This window comes from Eretmochelys imbricata, chromosome 4 (genome assembly GCF_965152235.1).
Source record: "Eretmochelys imbricata isolate rEreImb1 chromosome 4, rEreImb1.hap1, whole genome shotgun sequence".
Taxonomy (NCBI): domain Eukaryota; kingdom Metazoa; phylum Chordata; order Testudines; family Cheloniidae; genus Eretmochelys; species Eretmochelys imbricata.
In genome coordinates, this window is record NC_135575.1 from 62040657 (window position 1) to 62055979 (window position 15323).

General features: G+C 41.6%; 1 protein-coding gene across 5 annotated transcripts in view; it reads right to left on the reverse strand.

Annotated features, from left to right (window-relative positions):
- FBXW7 (F-box and WD repeat domain containing 7) overlaps positions 1-15323 on the reverse strand; it is a 286522-nt gene that overhangs the window by 158680 nt on the left and 112519 nt on the right. The gene's annotated exons all lie outside the window — the stretch shown is intronic.

Genomic DNA, 15323 nt, shown 5'->3' on the forward strand with positions numbered 1-15323 from the left:
AGGTTGTTAGGACGGAGGGTGCACAGGGGAGAAGGTGGGTGGAGGGGGAAGGGGTGGCACTGGTTGGGGGAGGGGTGCCCAGGTTGCTCCCACATATACCATTCCCCAGGACAGGGACATGTGCTCCGCGGGCACATGCGGCTCTCCGCGGCCCTGCTAGATACCTTGCAGGCGGAATAGACACCCAGCTTCTCCGTCCGAAGAGCAGAGAGCAGCTGCGCCTTCTTCCCCACGCCGTGGGCCAAGCCAGGCTCCCCGCTGCCCCTGGGGCTCTCAGTGGTGGCAGCGGCAGCCACCACTGAGAGCCCCGGGGGCGGTGTGGAGCTGGGGAGCAGCGGCAGCCTTGTGCTCCACTGTTTAAAAAAAATTGGGGGGGGCACTGCTTTTTGGCTCCCCCAACCACTTGGTGTACGAGGCAGCTGCCTAGTCCGCCTAGTGGTTGCACCGGCCCTGCCCAACAGACCCCCCAGAACTCCCACACCAACCCAACCCCCCCGTTCCCCATCCCCTGATCGCCCCCCCAGAACCTCCGCCCCCTCCAACCGCTCCCTGCCCCTCATCCAACCCCTCCTCCCAGCCCCGGCCCAGCCCCCTTACCATGCTGCTCAGGGCAGCGTGTATAGATGCCGAGCAGCCCGCTGGAGCTCGCGGCCCCACCCCCGTACCATGCCTCTCAAAGCGACAGGAGCTGCAGAGCTGCCCAGAAGCGGCCCAGAGTGCTGGCGCCGGCGGTGCAGCACGCTCAGGCTCTGTGCAAGAGGGGAAGGAGCATCTCCCCGGCCAGGAGCTCAGGGAGCCATAACAATTTTTAACAACCGGTTCTAAAACTGGTTGAAAATTTAACACCTGGTTCACGCGAACCAGTGCAAACCGGCTCCAGCTCACCACTGGGTACATGTCGCCTCAGTACGCACTGCAGAGACAAAATTTCTCGATACTTTAAATGACTGCTTCTTGGAGCAGCTGGTAGAGGAACAAGGGGAGAGGCAACTCTTGATCTAGTCCTGAGTGGAGCGCAGAATCTGGTCCAAGAGGTAACTATAACAGGACCGCTTGGAAATAGTGACCATAATAGAACAACTTTTAACATTCCTGTGGTGGGAAGAACACTTTAACAGCCCAACACTGTGGCATTTAATTTCAGAAAGGGGAACTATTCAAAAATGAGGTCAGTGAAACGGAAATTAAAAGGTACAGTGATGAGAGTGAAATCCCTGCAAGCTGCATTGACACTTTTCAAAGACACCATAATAGGGGCTCAACTTAAATGTATACCCAAATTAAAAAAAAACACAGTAAAAGAACTAAAAAAGAGCCATCATGGCTTAACCATGTAAAAGAAGCAGTGAGAGATAAAAAGACATCTTTTACAAAGTGGAAGTCAAATCCTAGTGAGGTAAATAGAAAGGAGCATAAACACTGCCAAATTAAATGTAAAAATGTAATAAGCCAAAAGGAGCTAAAAACTCAAAAAGGTAATAACAAAATGTTTTTTAAGTACATCAGAAGCAGGAAGCCTGCTAAACAACCAGTGGGGTCCCTGGACGATCGAGATACAAAAGGAGCACTTAAAGACGATAAAGTCATCACAGAGAAACTAAATGAATTCTTTGCTTCAGTCTTCACGGCTGAGGATGTTAGGGAGATTCCCAAACCTGAGCCATTTTCTGTAGGTGACAAATCTGAGGAATTGTCACAGATTGAAGTGTCACTAGAGGAGGTTTTGGAATTAACTGAGAAACTTAACAGTTACAAGTCACCGGGACCAGATGGCATTCACCCAAGAGTTCTGAAAGAACTCAAATGTGAAATTGTGGAACTATTAACTATGGTTTGTAACCTGTCCTTTAAATCAGCTACTGTACCCAATGACTGGAAGATAGCTAATGTAACGCCAATATTTAAGAAAGGCTCTAGAGGTGATCCTGCCAATTACAGACTGGTAAGTCTAACATCAGTACCGGGCAAATCAGTTGAAACAATAGTAAAGAATAAAATTGTCAGACACATAGAAGAACATAAATTGTTGGGCAAAAGTCAACAAGATTTCTGTAAAGGGAGATCATGTCTTACTAATCTATTAGAGTTCTTTGAGGGGGGTCAAAAAAACACGTGGACAAGAGGAATCAAGTGGACATAGTGTACTTAGATTTCCAGAAAGTCTTTAACAAGGTCCCTCACCGAAGGCTCTTATGTAAATTAAGTTGTCATGGGATAAGAGGGAAGATCCTTTCAAGGATTGAGAACTGGTTAAAAGACAGGGAACAAAGGGTAGGAATAAGTGGTAAATTTTCAGAATGGAGAGGGATAACTAGTGGTGTTCCCCAAGGGTCAGTCCTAGGACCAATCCTATTCAACTTATTCGTAAATGATCTGGAGAAAGGGGTAAACAGTGAGGTGGCAAAGTTTGCAGACGATACTAAACTGCTCAAGATAGTTAAGACCAAAGCATATTGTGAAGAACTTCAAAAAGATCTCACAAAACTAAGGGACAGGGCAACAAAATGGCAAATGAAATTTAATGTGGATAAATGTAAAGTAATGCACATTGGAAAAAATAACCCCGACTATACATACAATATGATGGGGGATAATTTAACTATAACTAATCAGGAGAAAGATCTTGGAGTCATCGTGGACAGTTCTCTGAAGACGTCCACGAAGTGTGCAGCAGCAGTCAAAAATGCAAACGGGATGTTAGGAATCATTAAAAAAGGGATAGAGAATAAGACGGAAAATATCTTATTGCCCTTATATAAATCCATGGTACGCCCACATCTTGAATACTGCGTACAGATGTGGTCCCCTCATCTCAAAAAAGATATACTGGCATTAGAAAAGGTTCAGAAAAGGGCAACTAAAATGATTAGGGGTTTGGAACGGGTCCCATATGAGGAGAGATTAAAGAGGCTAGGACTTTTCATCTTGGAAAAGAGGAGACTAAGGGGGGATATGATAGATAAAATCATGAGTGGTGTTGAGAAAGTGAATAAGGAAAAGTTATTTACTTGTTCCCATAATATAAGAACTAGGGGCCACCAAATGAAATTAATCAGTAGCAGGTTTAAAACAAATAAAAGGAAGTTCTTCTTCACTCAGCGCACAGTCAACCTGTGGAACTCCTTGCCTGAGGAGGTTATGAAGGCTAGGACTATAACAGGGTTTAAAAGAGAACTGGATAAATTCATGGAGGTTAAGTCCATTAATGGCTGTTAGCTAGGATGGGTAAGGAATGATGTCCCTAGCCTCTGTTTGTCAGAGGATAGAGATGGATGGCAGGAGAAAGATCACTTGATCATTACCTGTTAGGTTCACTCCCTCTGGGGCAGCTGGCATTGGCCACTGTCGGTAGACAGGATACTGGGCTGGATGGACCTTTGGTCTGACCCAGTATGGCTATACTTATGTTCTTATATATGCACTTTGCATTGGATGGAGTTAGAGAGAGATAGCTGTGGATGACCCCAGGTAAGACATACCTTTTGAAAATCCTTATTGTTCAGCTCGCACTGAATCCACCACTGTGATCTTTAATCTCACTAGATAAATCGCTGAAATCTGTGTGCAGTATGATATGCACCAATTCCATAGTTTTCTGGCTTTAGTGCATAAGGACTGGGATCTTGCTTCTCCTTGACGATTGATATAATATACCATTGTTCTGATGAGGTGGCACCTGATGTGGATGGAGAAGTGGTGGGAAGTGTATCAAATTGCTCTGAGCTCTCATATGTTGATATGGAAGATAGCCTCTTTAGGGATCCATCTTTCCCGAGTTCTGAGGTATTGGGAGTGTATGCAGTGGCCAGCTCATGCCCCTTGCTCCCCGCTCCTCCTTGGGCCTGGTTCCAAGGGGCCAAGTGAGCCTTAAATGTGCTGGAGGGAGCGGAGACTTCTGCTCACTTGGCCCCTGTCCCCAGCAGCCGGGCCCGGGCAGGGAGCAGAATCATCGAATCATAGAATATTAGGGTTGGAAGAGACCGCAGGAGGCTATCCAGTCCAATCCCCTGCTCAAAGCAGGACCAACACCCACTAAATCATCCCAGCCAGGGCTTTGTCAAGCCAGGCCTTAAAAAGCTCTAAGGATGGAAAAAAGAAAAGGAGTACTTGTGGCACCTTAGAGACTAACAAATTTATTTGAGCATAAGCTTTCGTGAGCTAAAGCTCACTTCATCGGATGCATTCAGTGGAAAATACAGTGGGGAGATTCATATATACAGAACTCCCCACTGTATTTTCCACTGAATGCATCCGATGAAGTGAGCTGTAGCTCACGAAAGCTTATGCTCAAATAAATTTGTTAGTCTCTAAGGTGCCACAAGTACTCCTTTTCTTTTTGCGAATACAGACTAACACAGCTGGTACTCTGAAACCTCTAAGGATGGAGATTCCACCACCTCCCTATGTAACCCATTCCAGTGCTTCACCACCCTCCTAGTGAAATAGTGTTTCCTAATATCCAACCTAGACCTCGCCCACTGCAACTTGAGACCATTGCTCCTTGTTCAGTCATCTGCCACCACTGAGAACAGCCTACCTCCATCCTCTTTGGAACCCCCCTTCAGGTAGTTGAATGCTGCTATCAAATCTCCCCTCACTCTTCTCTTCTGTAGACTAAATAACCCTGGTTCCCTCAGCCTCTCCTCGTAAGTCATGTGCCCCAGCCCCCTAATCATTTTTGTTGCCCTCCGTTGGACACTCTCCAATTTGTCCACATCCCTCGTGTAGTAGGGGGACCAAAACTGGACACAATACTCCAGGTGTGGCCTCACCAGTTCCAAGTAGAGGGGAAATAATCACTTCCCTCGATCTGCTGGCAATGTCCCTATTAATGCAGCCCAATATGCCGTCGGCCTTCTTGGCAACAAGGGCATACTGCTGACTCATATCCAGCTTCTTGTCCACTGTAATCCCCAGGTCCTTTTCTGCAGAACTGCCGCCTAGCCAGTCGGTCGGTCCCCAGCCTGTAGCAGTGCATGGGATTCTTCCTTCCTCAGTGCAGGACTCTGCACACGTCCTTGTTGAACCTCATCAAATTTCTTTTGGCCCAAGCCTCCAATTTGTCTAGCTCACTCTGGACCCTATCCTTACCCTCCAGCGTATCTACCTCTCTCCCCCAGCTTAGTGTCATCTGCGAACTTGCTGAGGTTGCAATTAATCCCATCGTCCAGATCATTAATTAAGATGTTGAACAAAACCGGCCCCAGGACAAGCCCCTAAGGCACTCAGCTTGATACCAGCTGCCAACTAGACATGGAGCCATTGAGCTTCCCATTGAGCCCGACAGTCTAGCCAGCTTTCTATCCAACTCTTAGTCCGTTCATCCAGTCCATACTTTTTTAACTTGCTGGCATGAATACTGTTGGAGACTGTATCAAAAGCTTTGCTAAAGTCAAGATACATCATGTCCACCGCTTTCCCCATACCCACAGTGCCAATTATCGCCCCTACTACAGTCTGAGCATGGCTGAATACAGTGGTGATTTTATAGCAACCTGGACACTTCACGTCCATGAAATAGGAGTTTGGACTCTGAAGCAGACACTTCTTCTTGTGTTTCCACTTCTCCTCCCCTCAGGGGAGGGATGCAGCAGGTCTTTCGCCGGAGGCATGTTCGCTTGGAGGTAGAAGGCAATCAGGTTGGTCACGCATGACTTGCCCTTGGTGAATCCATGTTGACTGTTCCTGATCACCTTTACCTCCAACTGCTTCAAAATGGATTTCTTGAGGACCTGCTCCATGATTTTGCCAGAAGCTGCCACCTCCCCAGCCAGGCTCTCTCAGGAAGCTGCTATGCTGTACAGAGCAGCGACCCAGAGCGGCCAGCATGAGAAGCGGCTGGTCCCCACCTTCTCCACTCACCACCCAGGCCAGGCTGCCAGGGACTGGATCCAACCATCCTGGGGGACAGAGCCCTTCTCCCTCACCCCCGGCAGGCCAATCTTGGGAGGCACTTGACCCCACATCCTCCCCCCCCCCAGCCCCCTCCCACATGCATCCCCTCTGCCCACAATGGTAAATAGGTTGAGAACCACTGATTTATGCATTTGGTACTAGGGACAAAGCACAAGCTATAAAATATCAATATTTACAAAGCTGCATGAACAGCCAGTCAATAACGTTAACAAATATAAAGCTAAATATACAACACAAGTTTATGTAGCCCAACGCACTTGTAAGCGCATTAATATCTGATCATAAGTAACAGTCATTACTTCATTTAGTTTCTAAAGTTTTCAGCTTTTTTTTTTTTTTTAAATCAGCATGTCAAATACTGGTTTACTATACAAATCAAGAATGTCCAAGTAGATGGGAAAATTCTTGTATCTTAATTGCCCCCCTATTCCTACTACGAAATGACAGCCAGAAAAGTTTGTCATGGAATCACCACCAGCACCTTCCAGCTAAGGATCTCAAAGTGATTTACAAAGAGTAATAATTGAATTTCAAAAGAACCCTGGAAACAGTGGGTGCGCACATGCACATGTGCACGTAAAAATGGTTTATCACTAGCATCAAAATAACTGGGGAAAAGCTGAAATATAGCATGAAAAGTTGACAATGAAATTTAGCAGAGTTATAAGATAGGGGGCTGGGAGGGAGAGTAAGAATAAGGAGTGGGAGTGGAGAATGCACTTCACATATGCAACATCACTTCATATATTTTACCAGAGGTTTGAAGGAGAGGTAGGCTGCACACATTGCACATGCTCAGCCCCCTGCCTTGTTCCCCTGAGCATCCTCCGTCCATGCAGCTATATTTCATATTTTATAAAGGGTATATACTAGTCCAGTGGCCAAATTCATGCTTTATAAATTGTGCAGCCTGGCATATTCAGTGAAGATTTTGTATAGTACATGCTGAAGAATAATCCGCAGCTCCCTTCTTCTAAAATGCACCTTCAACAATGGAATTAAATTTTAGAGATGGCTCTCTGAAAGCTAATCAATGAACCTGTAAAATGTTTCTGCCTCAGCACTTCAAAATCCACCTGCAAGATCTCCAGCCTCTACTTTTAAAAAAAAAAAAAAAAAATACAAGCTGGGGGTAGAGGGGTGGAGTAGTAAGGAGAACTACAGGATAAACTTTCATCAACCTTGCTGAAGCCTATCAATATACCTCATACGTTATTCAGAACCAGCAGAATCCATTGACATTCCTCTGGTTTTAGTGATTTAACATTTGGCTTAAATTAAGGATTCTACAGACTACTTCAGAAGAGAGAAATCCACTCATGGGCATCCGAACTGCCTCGGAACAATGGGTGCAAGAGACTGAATACGGATATACAGTCTGTGATTTAAAAACCTGGAACTAGGACCAGGCTTACAGAAATTGCCAGAGTTCAGTTCAACTTACAGTCCTCAGGAAGTCTGTGTATATTGTACTAGAGTACTAGGGATCTGAATCTGGTTAATTGTGATTGTGTGACTGGAAATTGCCTATGAAATTGCCATACACTAGCCAGATGATGAGACGGAATGAACTGACAGCCCTACTTCCCCCTTTAAGGCTGTCAAAAGAAACCTAGCTAGATAACTTGGGCCTGCTCTACACACATTTTTTGTACTGGTACCACCTCCCACCCCCATCTCCGTATGGATGAGGTTACTGTTGGTAAAAAGGTACCTTATACCAGTATAGCTATTCCTGTGCAGGACTGGCCTGTACCAGTATACAGCACCTTTATACTGGTCTAACTGCATCCACAATAAAGGAATTGTACTGGCATAACTATAATGGTATATTATTTGCTATTCTTCTTGTGTGGAGACAAATGCTTGCTTTACTATTTCCATCATCACAGAGCCCTCAGTAGGTGTTACATCACTTGTAGCTTGTTCAGAATGTAGCCATGATTCAACAGAGGTCCACAAGACAGCAAAACCCTAGAGAGCGAAAAAAATTCCCCCTTCTCTTGTCCTTATTTCTAGCTGGAGCCAAATTAATTCAAATTGCACAACGCAGTGTCTACACTAGCCCCATGTCGACGCGTAGATGTCGACACAAGCACTACGCTTCTCGCGGAGGTGGAGTACAGAAGTTGACTTTACAAGCCCTTTAGGTCCATGGAAGGGACTCAGTAGTGTAGACACACACATGATTAACTCAACCTAATACGGCTTATGTTGAACTAACTATGTAGTGTAGACCAGGCCTAAGCCTACTTAACTGGGTTGGTATAGTATAAATACTGAAAAGGAGGTGGGGGGACTAAGCTAAATTAATCAGAGTCTGTCTGAGCTTGAAATTACTTTTGTGAGGTCCAACACTGTCAAGCAAAGAAAAACACAGCAAAGAAAAACCCGTGGATGGCCTGTATCAACTGACTCAGGCTCGTGGAGCTCAGGCTGCGGGGCTGTTTCATTCCTGTGTAGACTTCCAAACTCTGGGACCCTCCCTACTTGCTATGTCCTATAGCCTGGGCTCCAGCCTGAGCCCAGAAATCTACAATGCAATAAAACACTCCCGCAACTCAAGCCCCACATGCCCAAGTCAGCACAAGCCAGATACACGTGTCTAGTTGCGGTATAGACATACTCGGGGGACCTGCTTTCATAGTCCATAGCAAGTAAGCTGGCAGTACGGCCAAATGCTTACAGGACAGCAACTATGCACAAAATCTTTTCCATTAGTTCTAAACATTTTCCCCCTTTTTGCCCTGATTTTCTCCATGACAATATTTTATATGTAAGCAGGCCTGGGCTTATCAGTACTTATCAATGGTAGATGATTCACACAATGATAAAACATAGCACTTCAAAATAACTACCCCATTACTTTTTCCAAATATGAACAGAATGCTTTAAGTCAAAGATGCATAAATAGTCTTCACTGAAGACATTTCTCACTTCTATTTTTTTATATATTACCGGTCAAAGCAAAATCAACATTCAAGACCATAGTATTTTAGAGTTTTTATTGTCTGGGTAAATGATGCACATAGAATATATATACATCATTTACCCAGACAATAAAAACTCTGAAATACTATGATCTTGAACGTTGATTTTGCTTTGACCGGTAATAAAGCCTTGTAATACTACTTGGAAAATAAACTTCTGCAGATTTACTGTAAATAATTTTTAAAACTTTACATATGCACCTCAAAATACCCAGAGAAAAGAACATTTTAGAATATGCATACAAAATATAATTTAATTCAGTCATTTAAAAAAATTACACAAGTGCAAAAAAAAAGCAGTAAACTTAATCTACAGAAGTTATAATGGAAATGTTGACAGCACAATATTACAACATCAGTGGATGAGGGGACAAACCTCAGGTTCCATTATTACATGGATCTAATTCCTGTTAGATATGTGGATTTGCTATAGCTAACTTCTATTAAAAGAATTAGATCCACGTTATAATGGAACCCGACGTTTGTCCCCTCAAGACTAACTGCTGGCAACTATTTTATCTACATGGATAATGAACTACAAAATGATCAAGATATCACAAATTTTCAAAGAGAAAAAATTACTTGTAATTCTTGTTTGGTGAAGAAGGTATTTCATTGAGATATAATAAATTAACACTGATGAAGAAGTTAGGAGTGAATGCCAAAGAATTGGGGGTGCCTGCTGCAGAATTTGGTCCCATTTTGTTGTGCTGTACTTAGGACCTCCTCATTGATTTTTCTCAAAAGCATGTTGCATTGATTAAGATTAATAACTGATTAGACAAAGGCCAGAACTTCTACAATCTCCTATAAGATGCAAGAAAAAGACCATAACACAATAAGAAAAAAGGGTATGAATGAATAGGTCTTTTATATGACAATTGTGAACTTCATGTTCCTTAAATGAAAGTGGGTAGAATCCCTCGCACACATCAGCGTGAAGGTACATTAGAGTCAATCAAAAAAACCTGCACTTTGGCTTGTTTGTTTTGTTTACTTTATTTATAATGTATAAATCGAAGTGAAAATGAACACAAAATCTCAACTCTAAACCAGAATAATATATCAAGACAGACACAGAATCAGCTCCTGCCCCACAGCAGATATGGGGATATTTCAGAATGTTGCTTGTCATGAATCAAGCTTTGAACTGATGGCTCACTGAATTGCTGAATAGACTTCACTCTCAGTCTTTATAAAAGGGACGACTCATGCCAACAAGGTTACCTGGGATTTAAATAATCTGACAGAAGATTTTCATAGTTGGTCAAATTAAGGGCAGTTGAATGCATAGTTTATATGGTCAAAACATTTTTAAAAAGCCTAACCAACTAGATGAGTACATACTTCATTGAGTAACCATATTTTCATCCTTGGGTGTTCCATCCGATTCACTCCATTTTTGTCTATGTACCCCATTTGTGTCATGACAAATTAAGATTTTACACTTTTCTGGGAAGCAGCTGTCTTTACTTGCTTTGTGAGCTGTTTACAGTGCTTCTGGGATGCTCAGCTAATAACAACAACAAAACAAGTAATAACACACCTGATGTCTAATGTATTGTTCCCAAAGAGTTAATGCCTCCCTGCAATGGAGTTAGAAAATGAACTCATCCTAGCTTGCTCACACATTAAGTTGCTGTTGTATTATCATTTACTACTTGAACTAACAACACTCAGTGGTTGAAAGGCCCAGCGCATCACTCAAAGCACCAGTACCTTTACTGAAAGTTTTGCACCTATAGATTCTGAACATCTGAACAGAATATTACTAGAGTTTGCTTCTCATGCTGTACATGTAAGTTTCAACTTCCACACACAGCCATCAGCTTACTTTCACATTCTGATATTTAATATGAAATCCCAATAGAAATGTTTTAGCCTGAACTCTACAATCCTTTCCCACTACTTCAAGTTAACTACAGTACTTTCTACCAATCTATATATCTACCTGCATTACTCAACTTATTATATTCTAGGGTTGAGATCATCAAGCAAGGCACAGTGAAGGTCTACATTAAATAAAATTATGTAATTACTTGCTTGAAATTGTATGCATCTGCCTCCTGTTAGTTCCTTTTACTTTAATTAAGGTAATTATTTCAAAGTATTAGCACAGGAAAGTTTTGTGTTTGATGTGGAAAAAAGTGGGTTTGGAGAATGGATATGAAGGAGAAACTGTTTGACACAGAGGATCAGAGAGAATATTCCAGTTATATAAGGCAGCATTGGAGAAGGGCAGAAGAACCATACGGAGAAGAAGCATGAAATGTAGAGTACATGGTACAGCATAAGACCTAAGGAGGAGAGTAACAGGAGATAAATGATTAGAGGTACTATAGGCAGGGAAAGAACTGTGGAGCACTCATAGCCAAGAAAGTACATTATTGATCTACTTTATTATGCAGAGTTTAGGAAAAGAGGACTCAGAAATAAATGTTCTAGCTAGCATAACATATTTTTATATTTAGTAACAGCTGCAACAGCAGGAACGGATACTTCATAACATTAGCACTCGATTGTTTATTTTGTTTCTAGATAAATTGGCTTTGTGCACACAAAAGAAAAGAACATGGTCATAAAGACCAATAATTCAGCTCCCTAATTTAACTATATTTAAAACTTCCTATACAGTGGGGGATGAGGGAAGTCCACTGAATGCATACGATGAAGTGAGCTGTAGCTCACAAAAGCTTATGCTCAAATAAATGTGTTAGTCTCTAAGGTGCCACAAGTACTCCTTTTCTTTATGGTGTAACTGAATACTTAATTTATGCATGTAATTACCCCAAATGGGTACACAAATTAGGTATTTGCATATACAAATTACCAAATAAAGGACAACTGGAGTACTGGATGACCCACATTATGTGTCTTCCCCACTGATACTAAATGCAACAGCAGCTTTGCTAATTAAACTTGAAGGCCTTCACAGACTGTTCCTGCCTTAGCTAACATTTCTAATACAGTACCAAGACAATGACCTCAACCTTCATTCCGCAAATTATTCCATTCTTCCACAATTTTTTTTAAAAAGTTTTCCAACAGGCACCTTTGCATTTTTCCCGTGCCATCTCTTGTTCATGGGAGCAGCTTTCTATAAATATCCAAAATCACCTCATTGTCCTCTCTCAAATCTTTCTCATATGTGAAGGCTACAAAAAGGCCCCAAGAAAACAACAAACAATACTTAGGCAGCTGGAATGCTACCACACTTTATCATGCTGATCAATTATCATTTCATTATTTCTGTGTGCTCCCCAGGTCTACTTATTGTTTCTGCCTGCTGCCTATAGTCTTACATTGGATTGTTAGCTCTTCTGGGGCAGAGATTGTCTATTTTATTAGATATTTATCTAGTATCTGGCACAATGGGGACCTAGCCTGCAGGATTAGCACAACAAAAGTAATTAAATAAGAGCCATAATCTATCCCAGCCTTCATACAAGCTTCCCATTGTCATCAGCAGGACACCCACTTTGTAATGCCAACCTAGTCAAAGGTCCAAAGTTTTGTAGGGCTGGTCCACAGATAAAGACTGAGTCTTCTGAATTGCTGGCCCTTGTGCTTCTTTTTAGGTTCATAATCTGCATGGTCCAATGAAGAAAAGATGCTCTAGTTTCAGTAATGTTAACAATTTAGGGTAAAGCAAGGAAACTAGAAACCAATAATTATAAAATTCTTCTCTGAGTAATGTTTTTCAAATTGCAAAATGGAATAGAATGAATGAATAAGTGAATGAATGATATCTATTTTCAGGTTTGGCATATTATGTTTCACAAAGTTTTAGGCTAATTTAAATATATTAGGTCTGAAAATGTACAGTAATCCCACAACAGCAAGATATCTGCCAAATTAAACATGCATTGCAGATCAGGGAAAGGTTGGAACTGGCAAAACAACAGAACGTTTGTCAGTACACTAGGGTACACATTTTAATTTACAATTCATTCATGACTGGTATTGGTGGAGGGGTTTGGTTGTGGGGAAATCAGGTTTTACTTACTCAGTCAACTGTTATCCTATGACAGGCAGCAAAATACGAAGCAAGAAACGAAACAGCAAAAATGCCCATTTTTCCAAAAGCAGTACCTTCAGTTGAAATAAGCATAAGTAGAGAATGAGAGCACTGCTTATAATCACATTATGTAGAACAGGAAGAACAGCTATTCCATGACTTGCAAAGAAAGCAGAAACCTTGCAATCATAACTTGAAAATTTATCTCAATTTACCTGAAATTTTATTTCTTCTAATGGGAAAGTCCATAGATGATTACAATGGACCTTCCCGCTCTGCTCTTCCTGGAGGCAGAACCAGACCTGCAAGTCAAGACAGGCTGAAAGTGGCCACACCCCTAAAGACCTAGCCAGTTTGAGATACTTCTAAAACTGCTCTGAAGAGCTACTTCCCCCTAGGCATTAAACAAGTAATTAAGCATAGCAAGAAAAACATACGAACATTTCCTTCCCAACAGACAACTTCAAATTCCATCCCTAACACCAGTGGACAAATCTCATGGACAAAACGGGGGCGGGGGAGATATAAAAACATAAAGGCTAACCTCGGAGCGTTAAAACTTGTGCTGGTAGGGATGGATCTATGCACTTTCTCGCCAGAAGAAAAGACGACATTTTAGGGTAAGCTAAGATAAATTTTTGTATTCTTCCTTGCATGGAAAGTTCACAAATCCATTACAATGGGAATGCCAATAGCAATACATAACCAGAAAGAGAAAGAAAGGATGAATAACTATAAACAACATGAAGGAGATACATCTTCTATTTTCAATAGTTAAAGGGAGAGCACAGCAGACAGAACCTTCCTTGCAAAAAACAGGGACTCATGAGGCCCACACATTTAAATTTGTAAAACTCAGTGAAGGGATGGAAAGATAATTACACAGCAACCCTAAAAAACTCTTTTTATATAGGCTTGAAAGGATTTGACTTCTATCAGTAAATGTCAATTTCACTGTACATACAAACCCACAAAAAATATTTCCATCGATTACAACTGAAATTTACAGATAGGCAAAGTAAAAATGCTGCCTGAAAACTTATTAGAGTTTGATTTAAGGCTATTTAATTCGTATATTTTGTCACATAATGTTGACAATCTGTGTTCAATGGTTATAAATAGGGCTGTCGATTAATCACAGTTAACTCACGCACTTAACTCAAAAAAATTAACTGCAATTAAAAAAATTGTGATTAATCGCACTGCAAAACAATAGAATACCAATTGAAATTTATTAAATATTCTGGATGTTTTTCAACATTTTCAAATATATTGATTTCTATTACAGCACAGAATACGAAGTGTACAGTGCTCACTTTATATTATTTTATTACAAATATTTGCACTGTAAATATAATAAAAAATAGTATTTTTCAGTTCACCTCATACAAGTACTGTAGTGCAATCTCTATTGTGAAAGTGTAACTTACAAATGTAGATTTTTTTTGTTACGTAACTGCACTCAAAAACAAAACAATGTAAAACTTTAGAGACTACAAGTCCACTCAGTCCTACTTCTTGTTCAGCCAATCGCTAAGACAAACAAATTTGTTTACATTTACAGGAGATACTGCTGCCTGCTTCTTATTTACAACGTCACCTGAAAGAGAGAACAGGCGTTCGCATGGTACTTTGGTAGCCGGTGTTGCAAGGTATTTATGTGCCAGATATGCTAAACATTTAAATGCCCCTTCATGCTTCAGCCACCATTCCAAAGGACATGCTTCCATGCTGCTGATATTCATTAAAAAAATAGTGAGTTAATTAAATTTGTGACTGAACTCCTTGGGGGAGAATTTCATGTCCCCTGCTCTGCTTTACTCGCATTCTGCCATATATTACATGTCACAGATGATGACCCAGCACATGTTGTTCGATTTACAAACACTGTCACTGCAGATTTGACAAAATGCAAAAAAGGTACCAATGTGAGATTTCTAAAAATAGCTACAGCACTCAACCCAAGGTTTAAGAATCTGAAGTGCCATCCAAAATCTGAGAGGGATGTGGCGTGGAGCATGCTTTCAGAAGTCTTAAAAGAGCAACATTCAGATGTGGAAAGTACAGAACCCAAACCACCAAAACAGAAAATCAACCTTCTGCTGGTGGCATCTGACTCAGATGATGAAAATGAACATGCATCGGTCCGCTCTGCTTTGGATCGTTATTGAGCAGAACCAGCCATCAGCCTGGATGCATATCCTCTGGGATGGTGGTTGAAGCATGAAGGGACATAAGAATCTTTAGCACATCTGGCACGTAAATATCTTGCTACGCTGGTTACAACAGTGCCATGAGAATGCCTGTTCTCACTTTCAGGTGACATTGTAAACAAGAAGCAGGCAGCATTATCTCCTAAAAATGTAAACAAACTTGTTTGTCTGACTGATTGGCTGAAG